This window comes from Anser brachyrhynchus (genome assembly GCF_964034855.1).
Source record: "Anser brachyrhynchus genome assembly, chromosome: 10".
Classification (NCBI taxonomy): domain Eukaryota; kingdom Metazoa; phylum Chordata; class Aves; order Anseriformes; family Anatidae; genus Anser; species Anser brachyrhynchus.
In genome coordinates this window covers 4,448,373-4,469,157 of record NC_137705.1, presented here as the reverse complement: position 1 = coordinate 4,469,157, position 20,785 = coordinate 4,448,373, and the positions used below count along the sequence as shown (strand labels likewise).

The 20,785-nt window shown below is 53.3% G+C and overlaps 1 protein-coding gene and 1 long non-coding RNA gene across 12 annotated transcripts in view; one reads left to right on the top strand and one right to left on the bottom strand.

Moving 5' to 3' along the window:
• Window positions 1-18,397, bottom strand: part of FOXP1 (forkhead box P1) — a 384,485-nt gene extending 366,088 nt beyond the window's left edge. For 4 of the 11 annotated variants that reach the window (XM_080606022.1, XM_080606050.1, XM_080606027.1 and 1 more), the window contains exon 1: window positions 4,825-4,967. The gene's annotated coding sequence lies outside the window, so the exon portion shown is untranslated. Of the gene's footprint in view, window positions 1-4,824; window positions 4,968-18,376 lie in introns of those variants that run through there. The other 7 variants (XM_080606046.1, XM_080606019.1, XM_080606032.1 and 4 more) reach the window with 4 other exon arrangements.
• LOC308200377 lies at window positions 5,148-8,374 on the top strand. Its single transcript, XR_013955577.1, has 2 exons — window positions 5,148-5,250; window positions 6,202-8,374. It is a non-coding gene; the product is annotated as an uncharacterized lncRNA (long non-coding RNA).
• Window positions 18,398-20,785: the final 2,388 nt, after the last annotated feature.

Sequence of the window (20,785 nt, the reverse complement as noted above, 5' to 3'; positions counted from 1 at the left end):
TTCGGTGGCAAGAAGTCAGGGCCCCGAGCCCCTCCATACCTTTCTAAGCATGGTAGAGCAAAGTTTTGTTGCCAGGACCTCTCGGAGCAGCCGCAGACAGGCTGCTGATCTCCAGCGCACCACGGTTATCAGCTCCCCTCGGCAAGCGCTGCCGGGCTGCGACTGCCACCGTGAAAACACAAGGGGGGCCGGGAGGGGAGCGAAGTCGCAGTTCTGCGAGTCAGTGACACGGACCCAGAGGCAGCAGCGGCAGCAGCGGCAGCAGCAGCAGCGCCGTTTGATGTCAGCGTGCTCCGGATCAGGCCCTGCACAGCCGCGCTGCCTACCCTGACCTCGCCCTCAGGGCCACGGGGCCCGTGCCATGCCTGGCAGCCAGCGCAGCGCCGAGGCGTAACTGCAGCGTCCCCTGCAACACCGCAAGGCAACAGCAAGCCCGAGCTGCGTGGCTCCTGAGGGCCCGATCCCGATCCCACCCCCGGGGAGCTGGGGCTCCCTCTCCCCGGGCTCCCCTCGGGCGCACGTCGCGGCCGCAGAAGGCCCGAGGGAGCACGGCCTGCCTCCCCGCAGCCACCCCGCTACCTGCCTCCGCTCCAGCCCTGCCTCGGCCGCGGGAAAAGGTTTCAGCTCGGTGCCTTGAAGTTGCAATTAAACTGCAGTAATTTAAGATTATCACGAGAGCAAAGGGCAGCAGCGGCTCTTCGGCAGACTCCTCTCGCCACTTAACGCTGCTCAGTCTTGGGGGTTAAATGATCTTCTTTAGTATAAGTACCTTAAAGCAAGCGAATCGTAAACAAAATTTATTCTGTTTTCTGACAGCATATAATCTATTTAAATTTATTAAAGCTTCTCTGAGAAAATTTAAGATGACAGAAGTATCATTATGTCCTATAAATAACCGGACAGCCTTGCAGAAATAACTGTATTTTACATACAAACCCTACATATGTGTGTGCATGTGGTATTTCACTTGATACACAAATACATGCTCAAAAGACACTTCACAAAATGAATTACATTATCGGGTTCGATCTCTCTATAAATGACCACGAGCAGTAAGCATATGACATACTAAGCTGCGCTCCATAAATCCACCTTTTTACTACCCCCCTTTTTCCTAATTTTTACAATACCACGAAACAAGGATAATTCCAGAGCTAAACTGTTTACGCTACATCATACCGCGGATGATAATGCAAATGGAAGCTCCTAAAAGGAGGTGATCCCCTCCAACAGGAAAGCATATTGCAGCATATGCTGTGCAATAACGCCCAGTGCACGATTCTCTGCTCAACTTCCCTGCTCCTTCCCTCACCGGCACAGAAACTGGCTGCCTTACTATCACCGGTGGAACCGATTTAAGCAGAAAATGTTTATAGTTGTTAAAAAACATTACACATTACCCAAAACGGCTTAATAGCATACATGTGCATGTTTAACACACGTACTTTTTATTGTCTAATTAAAGTATGTGCCATAAAAAAACTACAGGCTTTATGCTAAGTTATGCAGGATGGTTATGAAACCTTACCTTATAAAAAGTATAAAGTACTTATTGTGTGATCTGCACTGTTAATTAAAGAAATACTTATGTGAAAAGGTTTTGCATTTCTTAATTCTTCAGTAGATGTGCACTTGGTCTGCCTCCTGATTAACACACATTCGGGTAACAGCCTTTTCCTCAGATTTTTTTTAATAGATGTTTCCATTGTTTTTGAACGCTTTAAAGAAATTAAATAGGTGGCTTATTTGTAGAGTTTACAGTGAGGTGTACGAATGCAAACATCAAAGTGTAAAGCAACAAAAATATCGCTAACTCGCACTGGTTAAGGTTGATTAATACTTAAACCCAAAATATTTATTGAAGTAAAGATCAATTATCACTTAATACCCCTCGCTACAATTTTCTCTCAAGACTACACAGTAATTGAGTCTCCCCAACATAGCCACGAAGCCAAGTTACACACAGTTTTGCAAAAACCTTGGCATATCAAGAATAAGGTGCCGCCCGGGTAATATGTTTTGAAAGAAAGACACCACAAGTTTTCTAAACTCTAGGAACGCAGACAGACAACGTACAATGCTTAATCACAGCCGAACTCCTCTATTATGCATCAGCACAGATCTTACACACAGAGGAAAAAAAAAAATCCATGTTTCCTTACAATTCAGAGATCCAGAAATAAGAGCTGAATTCCACAGAACTTTTACGCTGCTTTCGACATTACACTACTGAAATGCCACCTTCTCCGCGGCTCTAGACAGCAAAAATAAAATCAAATCCTAAGTCACTCGGAAAGTATATACAATGCACTCCAAAGCACCACCACTCAAAAAAAAAAAGAAAGAAAAAAAAAGAAACCCCAACCCAGCCCATGCACAAAACCTAACTTTGCAGGCAAAATCATAAGCACCAGAAAGCCTTGTTTGAAATAGCAGTTATTTTTCTCAAAGTTATCCTTTGGTTTCACAACAAAGATCAGCATTTGTAATGGTCCATTTCTGCATAAGTGAACATATAGCCTTGCTGCCTGATCGAATAGTCCAGAGCTTTCAGTGAGGCAGCTCCTGACAACAGCCCAGCAGCAGCTTTGTTTGATCTCTCCTGCCTTCCTTAATCTGGGTTGTCAAGGTTCACTTGTTGGAGGCTGTTTACTTTACTTTTTCCAAAAAAAAAAAAAAAGTGATTTTTTTTTTCTGTCTCTCATACAATGACTAATCCAAAGACTAAGGGGGAAGAATGCTGCCAATGCAAGATGTTAAAGCTACAATACCTTTTTGCAATGAGATTTTAGCCGACACCTTTTGAATGGTAACTAGTGAAGAGCTTCCTCCCCCAGTGCCCTGGTCCATTCAATCTGGCTGAGAGATAGTGCAAATCAAATGTGCGGGGGGGAAAGATTCGGAGCAGAGAAATTGAAACCAGGAGCCCTGATTTCCCCTTCTTCCCCCAAATTTACTTGCAAGGATGCAGAGTAGCTCGTTGCCTACGCTCGCTGCGCTCTGAGAACTCGAATTCCTTCAGGATCTCACAAACTTAGAAAAAGTAGGAGCTTCTCAGCAGCGGCACAAACTGCAAAAATAACAACCCAGCGAGATGCCTGCCTTCCCTCCACCTAAATTAAAGCAAACCATGGATTACCAGCGCAAGAAGCAAGTTTCTTTGACGACACGCTTTAAAGTTTGCCTAATTAAGAGCCTGTCATTAGCGACAGCAACATTACGTTAAAGCAGGTAAAACGCAACGTTAGGAGAAACTGCATGGAAAAGGAAACACGGCTTCGAGAATTGCTTTAATATTTATAACCGCTCCAGCCCCCTAGAAATCAGCAGGCTACATTGTGTAGACGGCACGCTACGAGCAGCATACAGACATTACTCACTCAAAGAGCAGTTACTAAAAATGAAACCTTAAACTTCGGAGCCCAGAAGTTGGGCTCCAGCTTCCCTAGAGGAGCGGCGGCCGGGCGCGGGCAGGCGGCGGGACCTCGGGCGGTGCGCTAGGGCTGCGACCCGCAGCCTGGGGGGGGGGGGGGGGGGGAGATGGAGGGGGGGGGAAGGAAAAAAGAAAAAAAAAAAAGAAAAAAAAAGAAGAAGGAATCTCACTCGGTCGGGTTCACTCAAAGCAAAACCACGCAATTAAAATCATTACGGCGAAGCGGCAGGAGGAGGGCTCGCGAAAATCGATGCGCTCCGCAGCCAGCCCAGCGATGCTCTGCGCGCAGGGGCCGGGGAATTAAGGACCAGTTGCGCGGGGGGGGGGGGACACCCGCTGCGCCCCGCGCAGCCCAGCCCGCTGCCCGGCACCGCTTTGGGGTTTTGTTATTTTATTTATTTTTTTTTTCCGGAGAAAAAAAGAAAAAAGAAGGGGGAGGAGGAGGAGGAGGAGGAGGAGGAGGAGGAGGGAGGCGCGGACACGCCGCTCGGACGCCGCCTGCAGCGCGCACCCTCCCGGTGCCCGGCGGAGGCGGGCTGCAGGTGCGGGAGGCGCTGCGCGGGGCTCCGCGGATGTGCCCCCCCCCTTCCCCTTCCCCGGCCCCCCCCCCCCCCCGTCAGCTCCGCGGAGGCTCCGCACCGCGGGGGTTGCGCGGAGGGAAGGGGAAGGGGTTGGGGGGGGAGGGATGCGCGCAGCGCTGCGCACCCGCGCAGCGCCGGGATGGGGAGGCGCGGGTGTTTGAGGGAAACGCTCCGGGAGGGGGGGGGTAAAAAAAAAAAAAAAAAAAAAAGGAAGAAAACAGGGAAAAAGGGGGAAAAAAAAAATGTGGAGGGGGATGGGCGCGGCGGGACGCGGAGGGGGGGATGCGCAAAGATGCGCGGCCGCGCAAGGGGCAGCGCGGGGGGAGGCGCAACAGGTGCGCGGGGGAGCGGGGCGGCCCGGCCGGCCGCTGGGGGGGGCGCGGGGGGGGGCGGCCCCGCCGCAACTTCTTGCCCCGAGTGCTGAAGTTGGGGCTCGCGCGCCCCTTGCGCGGGGGGAGCCGGCGGAAAGCGCTGAAAATAGGGGTTGGGGGGGGGGGGTAAAGAGGAAAGGGGGGGTGGATAAAGGGAAAGCGGGGGGGGATAAAGGGGGCGGGGGGGGGCGCCGCATCCCTCCCCGCGGGGGGGGCCGGGGGGGAAGTTTGCAAAGTGGGCGGGGGGGGGCTGCGCGGCCGCGCATCGCTGCGCCCAGCGCCGGCAGCTGGGGGGGGGGGGGGGCAGGAAGATGGGGGGGGAGAGAAAAGGGGGGGGGGAGAAGGGGTCGTGCCGGGCACGTGTGGGGAGAAGTGCGAGAGGGAAAGTGCCGGGAGGGGGGGGTTGGCACGGGGCGGGGGGGGGGGGGGGCGGACTCACCCGCAGGACTCGGCCCTGCCGCTGCCCGCCTCGGCTCGGGGCCGCCTGGCTCCGTCCCGTCCCTCTCCCTCCCGTCCCTCTCCGGGGCACGCCGAGCCCGGGCGGCGCGGCGGCGTGCTCCGCCGCTCGGTAAATAACAATAGAGCCGCCCCTCGGCTCCGCTCCCAGCTCCCCGGCTCCGCTCGGCGCCGGGCCCCGCACGCCGCCCCCGCCCCGCGCCCCCCCCCCCCCCCCCCCTCCCCGCCCCAGCGCAGCCCCGCGCGGCGCAGCCCGGCCGGCCCCGGAGGGGGGGGGGGGGGGTACGGGGCGGGGGGGGGAGCACGGAGTTGTTGGGGGGGGGGGGAGGCGGCGCGGGGCCGCCCCCGCGGAGGGAGATGTTGTTATTTTTTGCTGTTGTCAGTCTCTGACGTCACATCCACCTGCTGGGTAAACAAGGCTGGGTGCGAGGGGAAAAATAATCGGAATAATGGGGGGGGGGGGAGGGATGGTGGCGGGGGGGGGGGGGGATGGTGGCGGGGCGGGGTGGGGGGGGGGCGCGGGGAGGGGGCGCGGGCTCGGCGCGGGTGCCCGCGGAGCGCGCTGCGCGGCTTCTGCGCGGGGTTTGCGCCGGTTCGGCGCCGTGCCCCCCCCCTCCCTCAAGGCGCCCCCCCCCCCCGCAACTTTTTTCCGCACCCCCCCCCGCATCCATGCGGCCCCGCACCTCCTGCCCCCCCTCCCCTCCTTACCCCCCCCCCCCGGCCTTGCGCTGGGTGCGCAAGCACTGCGCGGGTGCGCAGCGGGGGCCGGGCGGGCCGGGGGGTGCAGAAGGAGTTTTGGGGGGGGGGGGGGTCCCGGGGGACGGGGGGGGGGGCTGTGTGCGGGGAGCTGCCGGTGCCGCCCGGCCGGGAGCAGCCGTGCGGGGCGCTCCGCAAAGTTGAAAATCGCGGGCAGCGGCCGCGGGGGCTGCGCGGGGGGCGGGGGGGCACGGCTGGACCCCCCCCCAGCGGGACGGAACCTCTTCCCCCCGTTCTTCTTCTTTTCTTTCTTTTTTTTCTTTCTTTTTATTTATTTTTTTTGTATTTTTTAATTTTTTTTTGCGAGTTCGGGCTTCCAGCGGGTCCCAAACAAAGCTCCCCGGCCCTGCGGGGGGGGGGCTCGCTGGAAACACCGCCATCGCCCGGCCCCGCCGCACATGCACGGAGCCCCCCGGGCCCCCCAGGACCCCCCCCCCGGCCCCCCCCCAAAGCGGGGCTCGGGCGGGCAGGGCCGGGGCCGCGGCGCCACCTCTCGGCAGCAGCGCCCCGCCGGCGCGGGGAGCCCAGCCGGGAGCGCTCCCACCTGGGCTGGCCGTGACGGCAAGGCGCTTCGGCCTAACTCCGGGTGTTTTCCCGCATTAAGGGGGGAGAAGCACCGCAAAGAAATATCTGCGGGGACGGCGGCAGGGAGCAGCGGCTTTAAGCACGGCGAGCGGCGCGCTCCGGGCGCGCTTCTTCACCTGCTTCAGCAGCAGAAAGGAGAGGGACACCCCCGAGTCGCTCTTCTGAAGCACCCCCCTTCCCGCTCTCGGTGTTTGTTTTGTGTTCAGCCTGGAATAAACTGTGGTTACTGGAAATCCCTCTGCTTCCTGTTGTCACACCTTCGCCCATCCAGACCGGCACAGCAGCCCCGTAAAACACAGTTAATCCCCCCGAGGATACAAGGGGGGACGGCTCCCCCTCCACCACCGCTGCTGCTGGTACCAGAGCTGTTCGGGGCCCTATTGCTGGGCAGGTGCCTGCAGAGAGCCGCCCGCTGTTCCCCCCGCCCCAAGCACAGCCATCCCCAGAGCAAACGCTCAGCAGATTTTGGCAAGGGTGTACGCAGGCTACGACTACAGCTTGTTTGCTAAAAAAATGATGAAGGTGATGACGCCTCCGTAATTATAGGTGTTACTTGTTTTAAAGTGGGAATGTTTTCCAAGCTACTGTCACGCCACACCTCCGGTGGCCCCGGAGCCAGGCCTCCCGGTCCTTCCCCTTTTAGTCACTGGTTTACGAGGTTTGCAGAACGCCCCGCCGGGCTGCACGGCTGGTTTTGGGGCCGCTCGGCGCTCCAGCAGGGCCCGTGTAGGCACTGGGACCTTGTCCTGCTTTCTGCATCAGGTATGAGAAGTCAGGAGCTGGACCAGAACCCCCTCATTTCCCTGGCTGCGGTGGGAATCACATCCTGCTCTGCTCCAGGAGGACACCCTGCCAGCACCCTCCAGCCTCGCGCTGCTGCTCAGAGCCAAGCAGCAGAGGAGAATTGCTGTCCTGCCCCGTGGCAGCTAATCCTCTGCTCCTCCAGGTGTCCCTCCAAGTGCCAGGGTGCCAGAAGCCGCCCAGAGCTAACTTTTCTGGAGCACGTTTCCAGCTGCCCTGAGCCGCCAGGCACTGCGCGTTGCCTTTCCCTGTGGGGGCCGTGAACGGCCATTGTATTTGCGTTGGACTATTAATCTGCCTGAATTCGGTAGAGATCCTTAAATGAATATTCATGGGAATTAATGTCATTTAGCTCTTATTGCTTCCTGAACGCAATTACACGCGATACGTGAATTGGCAAACACCAGAAGACGTCCCGTCCTGCTGGAAGCCCGTGACCTACGAGCCCGTTAATGGGAAACACCAGCCGCCGGACGCCTGCGGTGCTGGGGAGGCACAGGGCGCTGCCGAGGGGCGCAGCACCAGGGGAGATGGGGTGCTGAGGGGGAGAGGGGGAGCCGAGGGAAGGGGCAGGCTGCAGGCAGCGCCTTGCAGAATGGAAAAGACGCTTAAAAAGGTGCTTCAATACAAGCTCTTCTTCCCCAGGTATTTCATTTACAAATAGGGACCGCACTTCTCATTCTCTTACAGGAGAGCTTCAGTTTTCTCCAGTTCCCGACTCCTAGAATAAAACCTTTCAGGGTCTCCTGCTCCTGGCCTCTTCTGAGACCCAGCGCCTTTCGGAAGGTCTTGGGCACCTCCTAGGAGAAGAAATGCCCGAGTCCAACCCTCCCAAGAGCGGAGCACATGCCGGAGCTCACGCTGCTCCTCTGATAACAAAGCAGTAAGCAGCTCGGTCTTACAGCAACGCCAGTCCCAGCATCCGTGCTACCAACCCCTGTCGTAACATAACAAGGACTCTTCCCAAAATATTTGGGCTTGCCCTGTCACAGTGCGCGGCGTTCAAGTTCAGCACTCTGTCAACAACGCCAGGTGTCTCCTGAACCCCCAGCTCCCGAGCCAAGAGGGAGAGCTCAGAAGCAAGGAATAATCATTGCTCACATTACTAACACATAACGGAATGTTTAAACAGATAACGTAACAAAACCCTCCGCAGCGAGAAAAACGACAGGTTCTTATTTATCCCAGCTAGGCACACAATGAACTCCGTCTCCTGGAAAGAGAAAGTGAGGCTCCCTCTTCTGCAACTGACAGCCACCAAAAAAAAAAATATATGTGTATATTCTGGTGTGCTGGCTGTGTCCCTCAAGGAGGGCCGAAATTCTCTGTAGCCCTTGATAAACCGACTGGCAATTTTGGGGGGTAAAAAAAAAAAGTTACTCAAAGCCAAACTCAAACATCTAAGAAAAAAGCTGGTGAAACCAAAATCCAAGAACAATTTCATTTTGAGTCAATCCAAAGATTTCAATTTTGAGTTTTAGGGGAATAAAGAAAAAAAAGACACACACCCCCCTTGCTTGAAAATAAAATTAAAGGACATTTTGAACACAAAGTAGTTTCAAAATGAAAAATCAAAGTGTTTCATGTCAGAAGTGTCAAAACTAACAGCTTCAGCATTTGTCAGAGCTTTTTTGAGTTTTTATAAATGACAAGTTTGGCATGTGTGCACAAACCGTTTTGGTGCTGCTGAATCTGCATTTTTGCATGCAAAAAGGGAAAAAAAAAAAAGGTTGGGTGAAATTTTCTGAGCACGAGCCCCCTTTGCAGCTCCCTTTGTTTGGAGGCATAGGAGGCCAGCGGCAGCCTCCTGCAATGACTGCGCTGCCGCAGAGCCCCGGTGACACCTGTCATCTCCTCTTTGGCTTATTAATATTTTACCGTTTGGTTTGCAGGACTCGGCGGGCCTGGGCTTTTTCAGAACTAGTTCACTAGTTAGCGGGAGAAGGTGCAAAGGTTAGGACAGCCTGACTGCACGTCTCCGGCTTGACGCGCTGCTGTGTGACAGCCTGCCGCGTACCTATCCCAGGATGACTTCAGGTAATTCATTAGCCTGGTTCATTACAGCCTTTGCAGTAACGAAGTTGCGGGCTAAGCTCCGTTTCCCCAGCTTCATCACCCAAAGTGATGGTTTTCCAGCGGGGTTTTCTCCTGCCAAGTTCCAGCCAGGTTTACAACTTACCTGGCAGGAGCGGAAATAGGAGCAAGTACTTAGTACCTGAAATAGGGCAAGTTTAAAACCTGAATTACGTGAAACGCTATTGCTATAAAAAACGACTAACAACCAAACTTGCGAAGCGCTTACAATATTAGCGACTGAACTTATTCTCGCCGTGAAACCAGCGGCCAGCTGGATTTCACGTGCCTGCTTCCAGCACGGCTCACCTTGCTGCAGGTTTGGGACAGCAACAAAACTCCCTCGTGGTGAGCACCACAGGCCTGCATTCGCTTCTGCGGGTAGCGGACACCTGCCTGCCTTGTGCTGCCTGATTTCTGCAGTGCTTTCTGCACCTCTGTCAGCAGCTCTGCTTCTTGCTGCACCTCGACGGCTTCTAATTCAGCCAGGCTCAGCGTCTTTAAAGCTTCTGCAGGAAGCCCCAGTGCTTCTCTAGAGCAAGAGGCAAATTCACACCACCGTCTCCTCCCCCAGCTGCCAGCACAGCCTTTGCTCCCCAGGGGCTCCAAACCTCCAGCCATGCACCGTCTGCATCTGCCAAAGGCCAGAGCCGCTCCTTCCCTGCCCCGCCAGGAGACACGAGCTGAGATGGAGACGGGTTTCTCGCATCGCGTTGCCGTTTCTGGGACCGCTCTGACTCCTGCTGTGATGCACACAAGTCCCCGTGGGGATGCGCTGCTCCTGCAGCCCCCGGCAGCCCAACCAGCCCCATCCCAGCGGGATGATCTCCTCGCCCAGCCCCACTCCTCCTCTTGCAGACCCTTCCCCGTAGCCGAGCCGGGAAGGGGATGTAGCTTCTCCCACGAAGGGTTTTCTGTTGATGCCGTCTCAAAAGTGTACTTGGCTAAGTATTATTCCATCCTAACTTTTCCACTATTAGGACTTTCTTAATCCAAAGGTCCAACATCAACAAAGATTAAAGCTTTTACTCTGGTTACATATCTATGAAAACAGCAGTCTCCTGTGTCCTGGGAGATAAACACTACCAGATGCTCTAGTAAACAGCGGAAAGGGGAGAGAGGGGGGAAAATGCAGTGGTCGGGAGAAGGAGAGATGAAATCAAGTTAGAAACAGCAGAAGAGACCAGAGAAGTAAATTCCTGGTGGTTCTTGCTGCGTGGCAGTGAAGAGGTTAAGCCCCAGTACGCTGCCATCTCTAGACAGAATTGGTTGTTATTGCATTGATAAAACCCCGGGTTGTGTTTTCCTTGTCCATTTTGACCCGTATCTGACGTTAGCATTGCAAATGATGTCTGCTGCCATTCAACTAGTCAAAGCGAGCGGACAGCAACAAGACAGAGAGCTTAGCAAAGACGATACTAATGGAAGGGGTGGGGAAAAGTCTGATTTACATGTAATTAATTATTATTTATGTAAAAACCATATCGTTGTGGTGGTTCTTGACATCATTTAAAGCCTCTTTTCAAAAGAGGAGTCTCCCCTCGTAGCGCGCCGATCTTTTCCGTGCTGCGAGTGGGGGTTGTGATGCAGAGGGGTCCGCGTGGGCCCACCACCGCCGCTCGCAGGCGGACATCCGACTGCCCACAAGGGCCAAGCAGAACAATCCTGCCTCCCCCGAACAGACACCTTCGCGTGACCAGGCCCACAGGGAGCCAAAGTCATTGGGTGAAAACTGTCGGATTTTAGCCCAGCGTTATGCGGAAGATGACGGAGTTACACACAGCTGCCGCGAAGACGTCTCAGATGAAATAAATGGGTTTTCTTCTGAGCTTGCAAAATGATTAACTTATTTATTTGATTTCAACACCTAATCTCGAAATAATCACCTTGCCCAGCCCCAAGGTACGTTGGCAGTGTTGTTCTAGACGCTTCAGCACAGACAAAGCTCCCGCAGGAAGACATCAGTCTTCCCGGGCAAATGAAACTGGTCCACAAAAATGAAGGGCACAGCTCCGCCCCGGCCTGCCCAAATCCCCGGCCGCAGCTCCTGTCCAGCTCCCAGACACGGCCCTGCCCCGCCGGCTTTCACAGGAGCTAGGTCAAACCTCAGGTGCACAGATTGCATATGGCAGCACGACCTAATTAACGCAGGCTCTGCTGGGCAAGATCTGCACGGTGGAAAGCTTATTGGCGGTGTCTCCACGGTTCTCTCTAATTTGCCAAAGGAGCTGCTGGGCAAGGAGCTCACTTAACCCCAATGATGGCAGGGACAGATTACAGAGAGCTGGACTCAAAAACAGGCAGGTCTCAAGCACCCTTCTTAATGAAGAAAAACAAACCACAGCGCTAATTGGAGCAATTGGACGGGGCAGGAGCTTCGGCTTGAGCCTGGGAGCGGAGGCAGGTGTGGATGGAACAGCCTGTCCTCGGCAGAGGAGGGACGGCACCCGCAGGGGTGCCCCAAAAACCCACTGCCCAGCCCACCGGCCACACCAAGGGGGTGTCCCCAGCCCCAGCAGTGTGTGTCACTACCCCCAGCCTCCCTCTGCCCCCACACCTCCAGAGCTCTCCTGCCCAGCCTGGCTGCTGCTGAGAGCTCAGCCCCACGCTGGCCAGCTTCTGGGGTCAGAGATCTCCCCCCGGAGCATACAGGACTGCCCCATTATGCAATTTCCAACCACCACAAGCCAGTTTCTCACCCAACCCTCGCACGCCATAGCTGTGGTAGGACTCGCATCCTGTCCTCAGCAGCACGTGAGCCCCATGGAGGTGAAGTGGATCGTCCAGCCTCGCCCAGACCGAGAATGAACTCTGAAACCAGGCCGGCACCCACCCTCCTCGTTTTAAAAACACAAGTTCTCCCAGTAGACCTCATCCTCCCTTTTGCATTATTTATTTTGCCAAAAGCAGCAAAAGCTGCTGCCATTGTCATCAGCTTGGGACTGAGCGAACTCAGCTAACAAAGAGAGGACGAACGGCACAAGGAGATCCCATCATCTCTTGGGGCAGGCTCCAAGAAGGTCAGCTTGCTTTGCTAGCCACTCCATTTCAGACCATAAACGCCTTCCATTCAATATATATATATTTGGCCTATATCATCAGCCCTTTTCTTTTTTGGTTTTATTTTTAAGTTTGTTTTTAAGTCACATTTACCATAGGGATGAGCAGGCTGCTATCGCTGTATTCCAACCTCCCAACTCCGTAAAACTGAGCGAGGTCAGCAGAGGGACCGTTTTTCCCGGTGAAGTTAGCACAGCCATAGAGGCAGAGGCATTATCAGAGCTACCGAAAGCTTTCTTTATCTGCTCAGCCTAGGACCAGATGTTTCGCTACAAACTCTTTGGCTCTCGGGGGTGCACAAGCGCTCTCTACCATCTCTGCACATCAAACGTCTGCAGAGCAAAGGCAGTGTTTTGAATCTCACCAAAACTTCTGACTTTCAGAAGGTTATTATTTCTGCTGTGGGTTTTTCAGAGAGGAGGAATTATTTAAATGGGAATCCTCACACCCAAGAACCTTCTGGCTGTTTATTCCTGCTCAGGGTAATTCTCTGGCAGACACATTACAGCTTCCACCCCGATACTGTGAGAGTCTGAGGCACATTTCCACCAGCCCTCTGACTTGGTTAATCGCATCAAATATTTTGTTTATGAAGTTCTATTCTACAAAGCCCAACCTGGAAGCAGGCATTCATCCTCCCATATACAAGCACTTTTGCTATAATTTCTTTTAAAGTCAAAGCTGATCCTTATCTACAAAAGGCCAGAGCAATAAGTATTTAATGTGTTTAGAAAACACGGCTCTTTCACCACACCTGCAGCCCGGCTGCCAACTTTCAGCTGTGTGGACTCTCCGCTGCTCTGGTGCGGTAAACAACATAGTTTGCCCTGGCTTCCCTCGTGGCAGGCACCTCTCCCAAACGTCTATATGTACTCACGCCCTAAAGGGCTTCCTTCACTCAGGTCCCGTCTCTGCAACACTTCTGAGGGCTCAGGTTTGGTGGTGGCCGTTCCTCCAGGCCATCCTGTTAGCGGCTGCGACAGATGCAGAAGAGACCTCACTCTGAACAGTGGGATCTCGGGAATTGCTCCTCAGATTTTTTTCCTCCCTTTAAGAGGCAAATGAAATCCCGTCTCTCCCAGACTTCTGAGGGCAATTCATCCCAGCCCCCCAATCCACAGCTGTCTCCCACAACCTGATGCAAAGCAACGCCCCGTAAGCCTCTCCCTTGGCACCTCCAGCACTCGTTTTGGTCCTAGCGATGCCACTGAGCAAACAAACTTCAAAGCCAAAAGCAACGCCAGAGCCAGGGAGACGCGCCGGGGGGGGGAGAGAACTGGGGTAATAAAACCCGCAGCATCACCCCTGTGCCAACAGCCTCATAGTTTTTGTGCCTCCAATTCCTGCCATTTCTTGGCACGGCTTCCTAAGACGTTGCTGCCTTTTGGAGATGAAAGGAGCAGGCAAGGGTTAAATCCCAGCCGCCGTACCCCACCCCCAGCCTATTCACAGCAGAAGGAAATCTGTCTCTCTCCCACCCCTCAGCATCCTGTCTGTGCTGCATGGAAAACACACAAATCCCTGGCAGCTTCCTGAGGGGCAGAGACCTCAGCCCGGCCGTCACCCAGGCAGCGCTCCCCTCCCGGCTCCGTGCCCCCCGCTCAGACCAGGCCTTGGATGCGGTCAGCACAGGGCTCTGCCTTGCTCACGGGCTGAATTACACCCAGAGAGACTTTTCTCCCCGGGTCCCCCCTTGCCAGGTCTATCTCAATGGCTCATTTTCCTTTTTTTTTTTTGGCTCCACAATTGATGTGGACAGCCCGAGGGAGCTGGAACTGCTCCCTCGAGGCTGTCCCAAGCTCATCCAAAGGGATCTCTGATGGTGTTCAGGGCTGTCCCCATCCCCCTGATGCTCACCCGAGCCACACCGCCCCCGTGGCGGCCAGCTGCTGGAGGTGGGGAGCCCGCAGGAGAGTTTCCATGGCGGGTGCAGTCACCCAGGCTTCAGGAAGTCCCCCAGAGGTCACACGGGTGTCACCACCTTCCCACACATGGCCCTGGGGTACTGCAGAGCACGCCTGCCTCTGCTGAGCAGAAAAAAACAGAGGTCCTCACCCTCGTCCCCTCCAACAGGCTCAGAAGATGCACAAGCGAGCCGCTGAGATGAAGGGGATGGGAGCTACAAGGAGAAGCCAGCCCTTGTCACCCAAGGGGGGGACACAGCCTTGCGTTCAGCATCTCTCGGAGCTCCCCGAACACATCCCAGCCTGGAGGCGCTCAGCACCCCCACGGCAGCAGCAGCAGCTCGGAGCCGTGCCCTCGCTAACAGGATCACTTTGAAGCACGAGACTCTCAAGCTACCTCTGGCTGACAAACACGTGGCTGCCAGCTACAGGGGCTCTGAACCTCACGCCGCCTGTTCCTCGTAGAGAGGCACGTCCCGAGGCTGCTTCCGAGGGGCAGGCGCCGCACGCCGGGCATCCACGCAGGGAATCCGAGCAACTAGGGCACCGCAGACCCGCACCCGGCTCGCTGTGCCGCGACTTGTCCGCGCAGCCGAGCCCCGCGCGGCTCCTTCCAGCGCTCCCCGTCACGTGGGAGCTGCAGCGGTGCCAGATCGACGCGCTCAAAATCATGAGTCACAGTTTCCAAAAATTATCTAACTGGTATAAAAAAAAAGAAAGAAAAATTTAACGAATTCTGTCTTTTCGTATTTCAGATGACACCCAAAAGTTTCTCCACAGCTCTCGGTGCTAGAAACTCAAGGAAAAACAAACACATGACAGAAAGCAGAAGTAGAGATTTTCATGCGTTCTCATGATTCCAGAAGCTGGAGCTTTAAGGAAAAAGAAACAATAAACAACAAAAGGCTTATGATATAAGGATTATGATTTGGCTAGCAGCAGAAGTAAAACCTCATGATTTATGTGACAAACCTCAACTGAGCAGCTCAGCTCAAGAACTTGGAAAAAGGTGAAACATTCCAGCATCGTTTTGGCTGCCAGAATAACAGAAACAATCGTGCAAAATTCCAGGGCAAGAAAAAAAAATTAATGAGATTTGTTCCACTTTCGTGAACTCGAAGACAAACAGATGTTGACAAAAAGATGTTGCAAACAGTTTTTGCTGTTGCTCAGCCGAGCCCAACCCGCAGCGATACGAGTGCATCTCTCCTTCGTTATGTCATCCCCTTCGCTCTGCCTTTTCGCCACACTCCGAGCAGCCCAGTGTCTTCGCATGCTGTGTGTTCTTTCACATCTTTTACCAGCACAGTGAGTTTAATTACGGTCTCTTGTATGCCACGTTAACAATCGCAATTAGTTATTAAGCATTTATTCTGCCAGAAAACACCTGTATTGGGTACTTCCCTAAGACCCAGTTTCAAAGGGGCATGAAAACGCCCCTCTCTTCAGTAACATCTGCACTTTTTAAATGCGATTCTACGATTTAGACTACGAGTACCAAAGGGCTCAGCTGGCTCCTGCCTACTACTTTCTGTTCTCCTTTAATACTGAAGCAACCATTAATTTTATTTACTATAGATTAGACCTGTAGGACCCAACCTAAATGACACTGAGATCCAAGAGGCCCTCTCCTGGAAAAAGGCTCCAGAAATGGATCCCATGTCCAAATTGAAGATGACGCCAGCACTGGTTTCATTTCAAGGCAATCCAGATGTTCAGTAAAGTGATTAGGAAGTGGTGTGTATCAAATATAAGATACTCTGCATTGAACTAATGCATTTATTTGCTCTGAATGGTTTTCCAGTTCAGGGCAGCACTTTGCCTGTCACAAGTAAAGTGCTTTGACAGAACACATGGACATTGCTGCTGCCCCAGCTGAGCCAGCAAACAGAATGGCCAGCAGCCCTCAAATGGTGAAGAGAGCCCAAAAAAGCACCGCCACTCTGATACGTTTATTTCCCGGCCAACTAAACGAGGAGTTCACGTCCCATTTGTCAGCATCCTGTATATCCACAGCCATTTAAAGGAAGCAAATAAACCTGGTGTTACCATGAAGTCATTGAGTTTTTGCTGTTACTGGTTAGCAGGTGTCCCAAACGTCACCAGAATCAGGTAACACAGCCCTTCGCTTTGAAGAAGCGAGGCTGAGAGCTTGCCCTGGCTGTCAGCAGCCCCAGACAGGCTTCCTTCCCTCCAGCACTGCATCCGAGCCAGGCGTCCCCCGGCAGGCACGGGGCTCTGGTACCCAACCTGGCCCCCACCACGTAGCTGGAACATGGTAGGTGAGGCTCTGAGACCTGGCTGGGGCCCTGCAAGAGGTGGGAAAGCTTTGTCTCAAACTCCTGCTGAGTGCTGCCTCTCCCCTGGGGACCTGCTGATGGCAAACTCCCTTCAAGGAGGGGGGTGAGGATGGAGAACAGCTGAGGAAGTTGAGTGGGTGGATCCCCTATTTCACTGCCATAATTAGTAAGAGAAAGGGTAGCCCTCTTCTTTCCCTTCCTCCTGGGTGGAGAAACTTGCAGCAGATGTATTGACTGTTACCTCTGGCTGCCTTGATTTTATTTTTTTTTAGGGACAGTTACAGAGACAAAGTCTCCAGGCAGTCACAAAAGAAAAAGAGGAAAAAAAATAAATCCAGAGACATCACATCCTCTGCGAATGTAAAACATGGTAGCTCCATCCAGTCCCAGAGAGGCACCAGCCACACCATCCCATCCAAACACAGCACCCACAGACACGGACAGGATCTTCTGTGCCATCAGGGTCCCTTTGGGCTTGTGTCTCTGCTTTCTCACTCAAGTTTCTCTTTGCACCTTCTACTTGTGTAGAGGGGAGGACTCATGGGCACATGGGGAAAAAATCCAGATAAGAAAATGCAGCTGGATTGTAATTTGTAGTTTCACAGTCCTCTGTGGATAAGCCCCAACACAATACATCCATTTGCCTGCAAATTGAGAATTGTGTTAAACCCACGGTAGTTCTGAGGTAACAATATCTTCATGCTGAGAAACTTGAAGACTGCTGAGAAATACAGCACTTAAGCAGAACAAAAAGCAAATTCCCAGCAGCACCTTCCACCCCCATGTTTTTATTGAGTTTTAGTAGAAAAGAATTCAAAAATACAGAGAGCCTGCCGACCAGACTAGGCATTGTCTGCATTAATTTGGGGTATACATTACTCTCAGTTGATACCCAGATGAAAAATTAACCCAGCATTCCTCCATGGCTTCACATTTCATGAACAAATTTTGCAGGCACATCTCTGCTCTCTGGACACGGTGCTCTTGATTTCCCCTTGCACGAGCACACAGGAAAGGGAGGAACAGCTCTGTGCGTGTTGGTGGGGATGGTCTCCACCAGATGAAACGGGACCATGCAGAACAACAGCAACTCTGAACTCGTAAGAGCTCTTCTGGAAGCAGTAATGGTAATGGGACTGTTCACCAGCTTGAGTGATAGCAGAATCTGGCCACCAGATACCTGACCTGCACTAGTCCACTAGCAAAAGCAAATACTGAAAAACTGAACAAAGCAGAATTGAGATCTTCAGCAGGGCCTGAAGGAGCTGGAACCCACACCTGCCATCCTTCAGTCCTAGGTGACTTTGGTAGTTTTCGCTCTAAACTTTTACCTTTAGACCAAAAATACAATTCTTATGTTATAAAGGCGCCATGCTTCCAGCTGATCTTATGGCATCATGAGGTTTAAATACCCAAAATATATAATTCTATAATTGCCATTTCATTAGGTTATATGGACTGCAAAACAAAGTGATTCACTAGTAGAACATATTTATATTTTCTGGCTTACTTCTGACGGAAGATGTTTTTTAATCAACCAGACAGGAATTCAAACACCTAAGGCCCACTCTTGCACCAGAGGTTACAAAGTTGGGTTGCTCCTCCCAAGAACTTCTAGAACCATCGAGCCATTTCCGTAAGGGGCACCAACAAGCAAGAATTTAGTTGTGAATAAGAGGTAGGAAGCACAACTGCAGGGCACCAGCACAACCACCCCGACCACACCACCTTCAGCAGCAGTCCCACACGCTTCACCAGCCTGCACAGAGGCTGCTGCTCTGTGCCCCCTCTCCTAACCACAGCCCCCGGCACCCACAGGGCAGACCCCTGGAGCCCCACGACACCACCATACAGGACCATTACCTTCAACGAAGGGCCGCCAGGCTTCTCCAGAAGCACCGCCCAGTACACGCCAAGCACCACCACAAACCTCACCGAGTCCCACCACTAACCCCTCAGCCCCCCAGGACACGCAGATCGCTCCCAGCCCTTCCACAGCCGCTTCCCCCCCCCCAGCAGCCAGCCAGCCCAGCGAGCACAGCCCAGGAAGACCTACCTCCCCACAGCGACACGGGAGGCTCCTTCTTGTTCCTTTCCTTGGCTTCAGGCTAACGAGCCTTCATCTCAGCTAGCAGAAAACCAAGAGACTTGAACCTCCCCCTTCAGGCAGCTGTACTTTATCCCCCTTCAAACCCACCCTCACGTGAGGCAGGGCCTACCTTCCTCTCGGGCTCCCCAGGCCTGGGAAAACAGCACAGGTGAAGTGGGTCAGGCTGTCCCCTCACCTCACAGGTGTAGGCATTTTCCTCTCACGAACAGGAGCTGGAGGCTGCAGAAACACGGTGTGAACCACACCACTTCCCTGATCCGCTTCCGAGGGGGGGAAGGCTGACAGAAACACCGGGGCCTCAGCGCCAGGCTTCCTTGTCAGGACCAACGCCCTCCCAGTACAGGAGCTGGGCCCTTCTTAACATCAAACGTTGTGTCAATACCGGGACTAACGAAAGTCAAACACTGGATTTTCAAAAAAAAAATACATTAGAAGCAATGCCAGTTGTAAGCGATTGGCAAGAATTAACATGGGCATCTTCACTGGAGCACAATCTGCAAGCGGTGGCAGATAAATACGGGCATTTCTATCGGGCATCGCTTTATATACACCCTGCGAAAGCAAATCATTGGGTGGGATGTGAAAATCAAGGAGGAAAAATATATATGTTTCTGATTATTCTACCCTAATGTTGTGTTCTGTCATTATGGCAGATTGCTTAATTGTGCTGCTGATTACTTTTCCTGAATTCTTCCTACAGCTGTAGTTTTTGCAGTGCCGTGGAAACACTAATTAGCAGGAGGAATGTTGCCTTAAATTTTGTTACAATATCATACACGGGGAAAAAAAAATAGAAATCCTCAGCCTTCACTTACTTAGTCCCCCTCTCTTGTTTACTTAACCCGTCTCACTCACCGTCCGTCTGTCCCTCCCGTAAACTCTGTCTGGGCAAAGGTGGCGAGGTCGTAGGCAGGGAAGTCCTGCCGCCAGATAAAGGCAGCTGTAATCCAAGCAAGCAGTTTAGATCAGTCCTTTCCACCCCACAAAATTCACCTTGTAGAACAATCCAAATGTGCATTCACCATAGGACAGGCTAGACTTTGCGTGCGTTTGCTACCAGGAATTATCTATATACTTTGCAATATGCAAAATAAGCTGCCAGTATAGGAACATCTGCACGATGCTGTAATCTTACTGCACATTTAGACTCCACATTCTTAATGATCCATCACGGGGAATGATTTGATGTTGTTTAACTCTTGTTTCGCTAAGCTGTGGCATGCATTTGCCCTGCTTGTTCTGCAATATATTCCTGCAATATATCCACTCGCTAAGGAGAAATGCTTCTTATCTTGTGTAAATGAATGCTGTGACATTTTATTTTTTATTTTTCTGTCCTTAAGTGCTAGCTACTGGTTCAGCCAGCATTGCTCTTCCTCCTTCCCTTCCTCCAGACGATCTAATGGGAAGAGATGTGCTCCTCACTCAGAAGCAGGCATGAAACCCTCACGGAAGCGATTTGAAGAGGGGACCCCACTCCTCCACCTCCATTTTTACACCAGTTTGGGATTAGCAGCAAAATGGGGGAGGCTGGCAGCACACGGGTGCTGTTGGTAGGACTTCCCCCTCTCTGAACCGACTGCCTCAGCTCAGCCGAGCTGTTGACCCGACCTAGTGCAGCAACTTTCCTGTTTCTCCTGCACGTGTAACCGCAGCCTGAGCCAGCACCTCGACCGTGACCCTCAGCCAGCGCCGGAGGCCTCCGCCACAGCGGCTTCGTGCTCGGGCTGCCCCACACCGCAGCCATTCCGCCGGCACACTTTGGCTTTTACTCCCCGGGGGCCAGCACAGCCCACGCGTCCCGGTGCAGCCACCCAGCTTCCCAGGAAGGGAAACTCGGGTGGGAAGAGAAACCATCCCACACACGTGGCTGAGTCACGAGCCCTGCTGCCCGCCGCAGAGGCTGCACCCCGAGGTGCGAGCGCTTCGCCACCGCTGGCTGCTCCATTCCACCAGCGGCACCAAGCAGCTAAGGCGAAGCAAGGCAGTGGGGTGACTCTGGGGGTGGGAAGGGTCCAATGCTCACCTGAACGGGGTTTGGACATCTGAAGGAAATAGGAAGTCTGGGAACAGCCAAGGGCAGCTCATTTATAAGCAAGAAGACAACTTCGGGGCTTAGCGCGAGTGCTCCAGCAGCAGAGGCGAGGCTCAGACGGGTATAGCTCAATCAACACTTGGTGCACGTGCACAAGACCCATTGGCTTCTTCATGTGTATGGTTTTTCACCAGTATGTTGCTCCTGAAACACTGCAAAATGTTGAACAAACAGTGCTGCACACCGGGAGAGAGATTCAGGGTGCATCACACAGATGGATAGCTGGCTGTACTGCTGGCAGGGCGTAGGGAGGAGCCCTG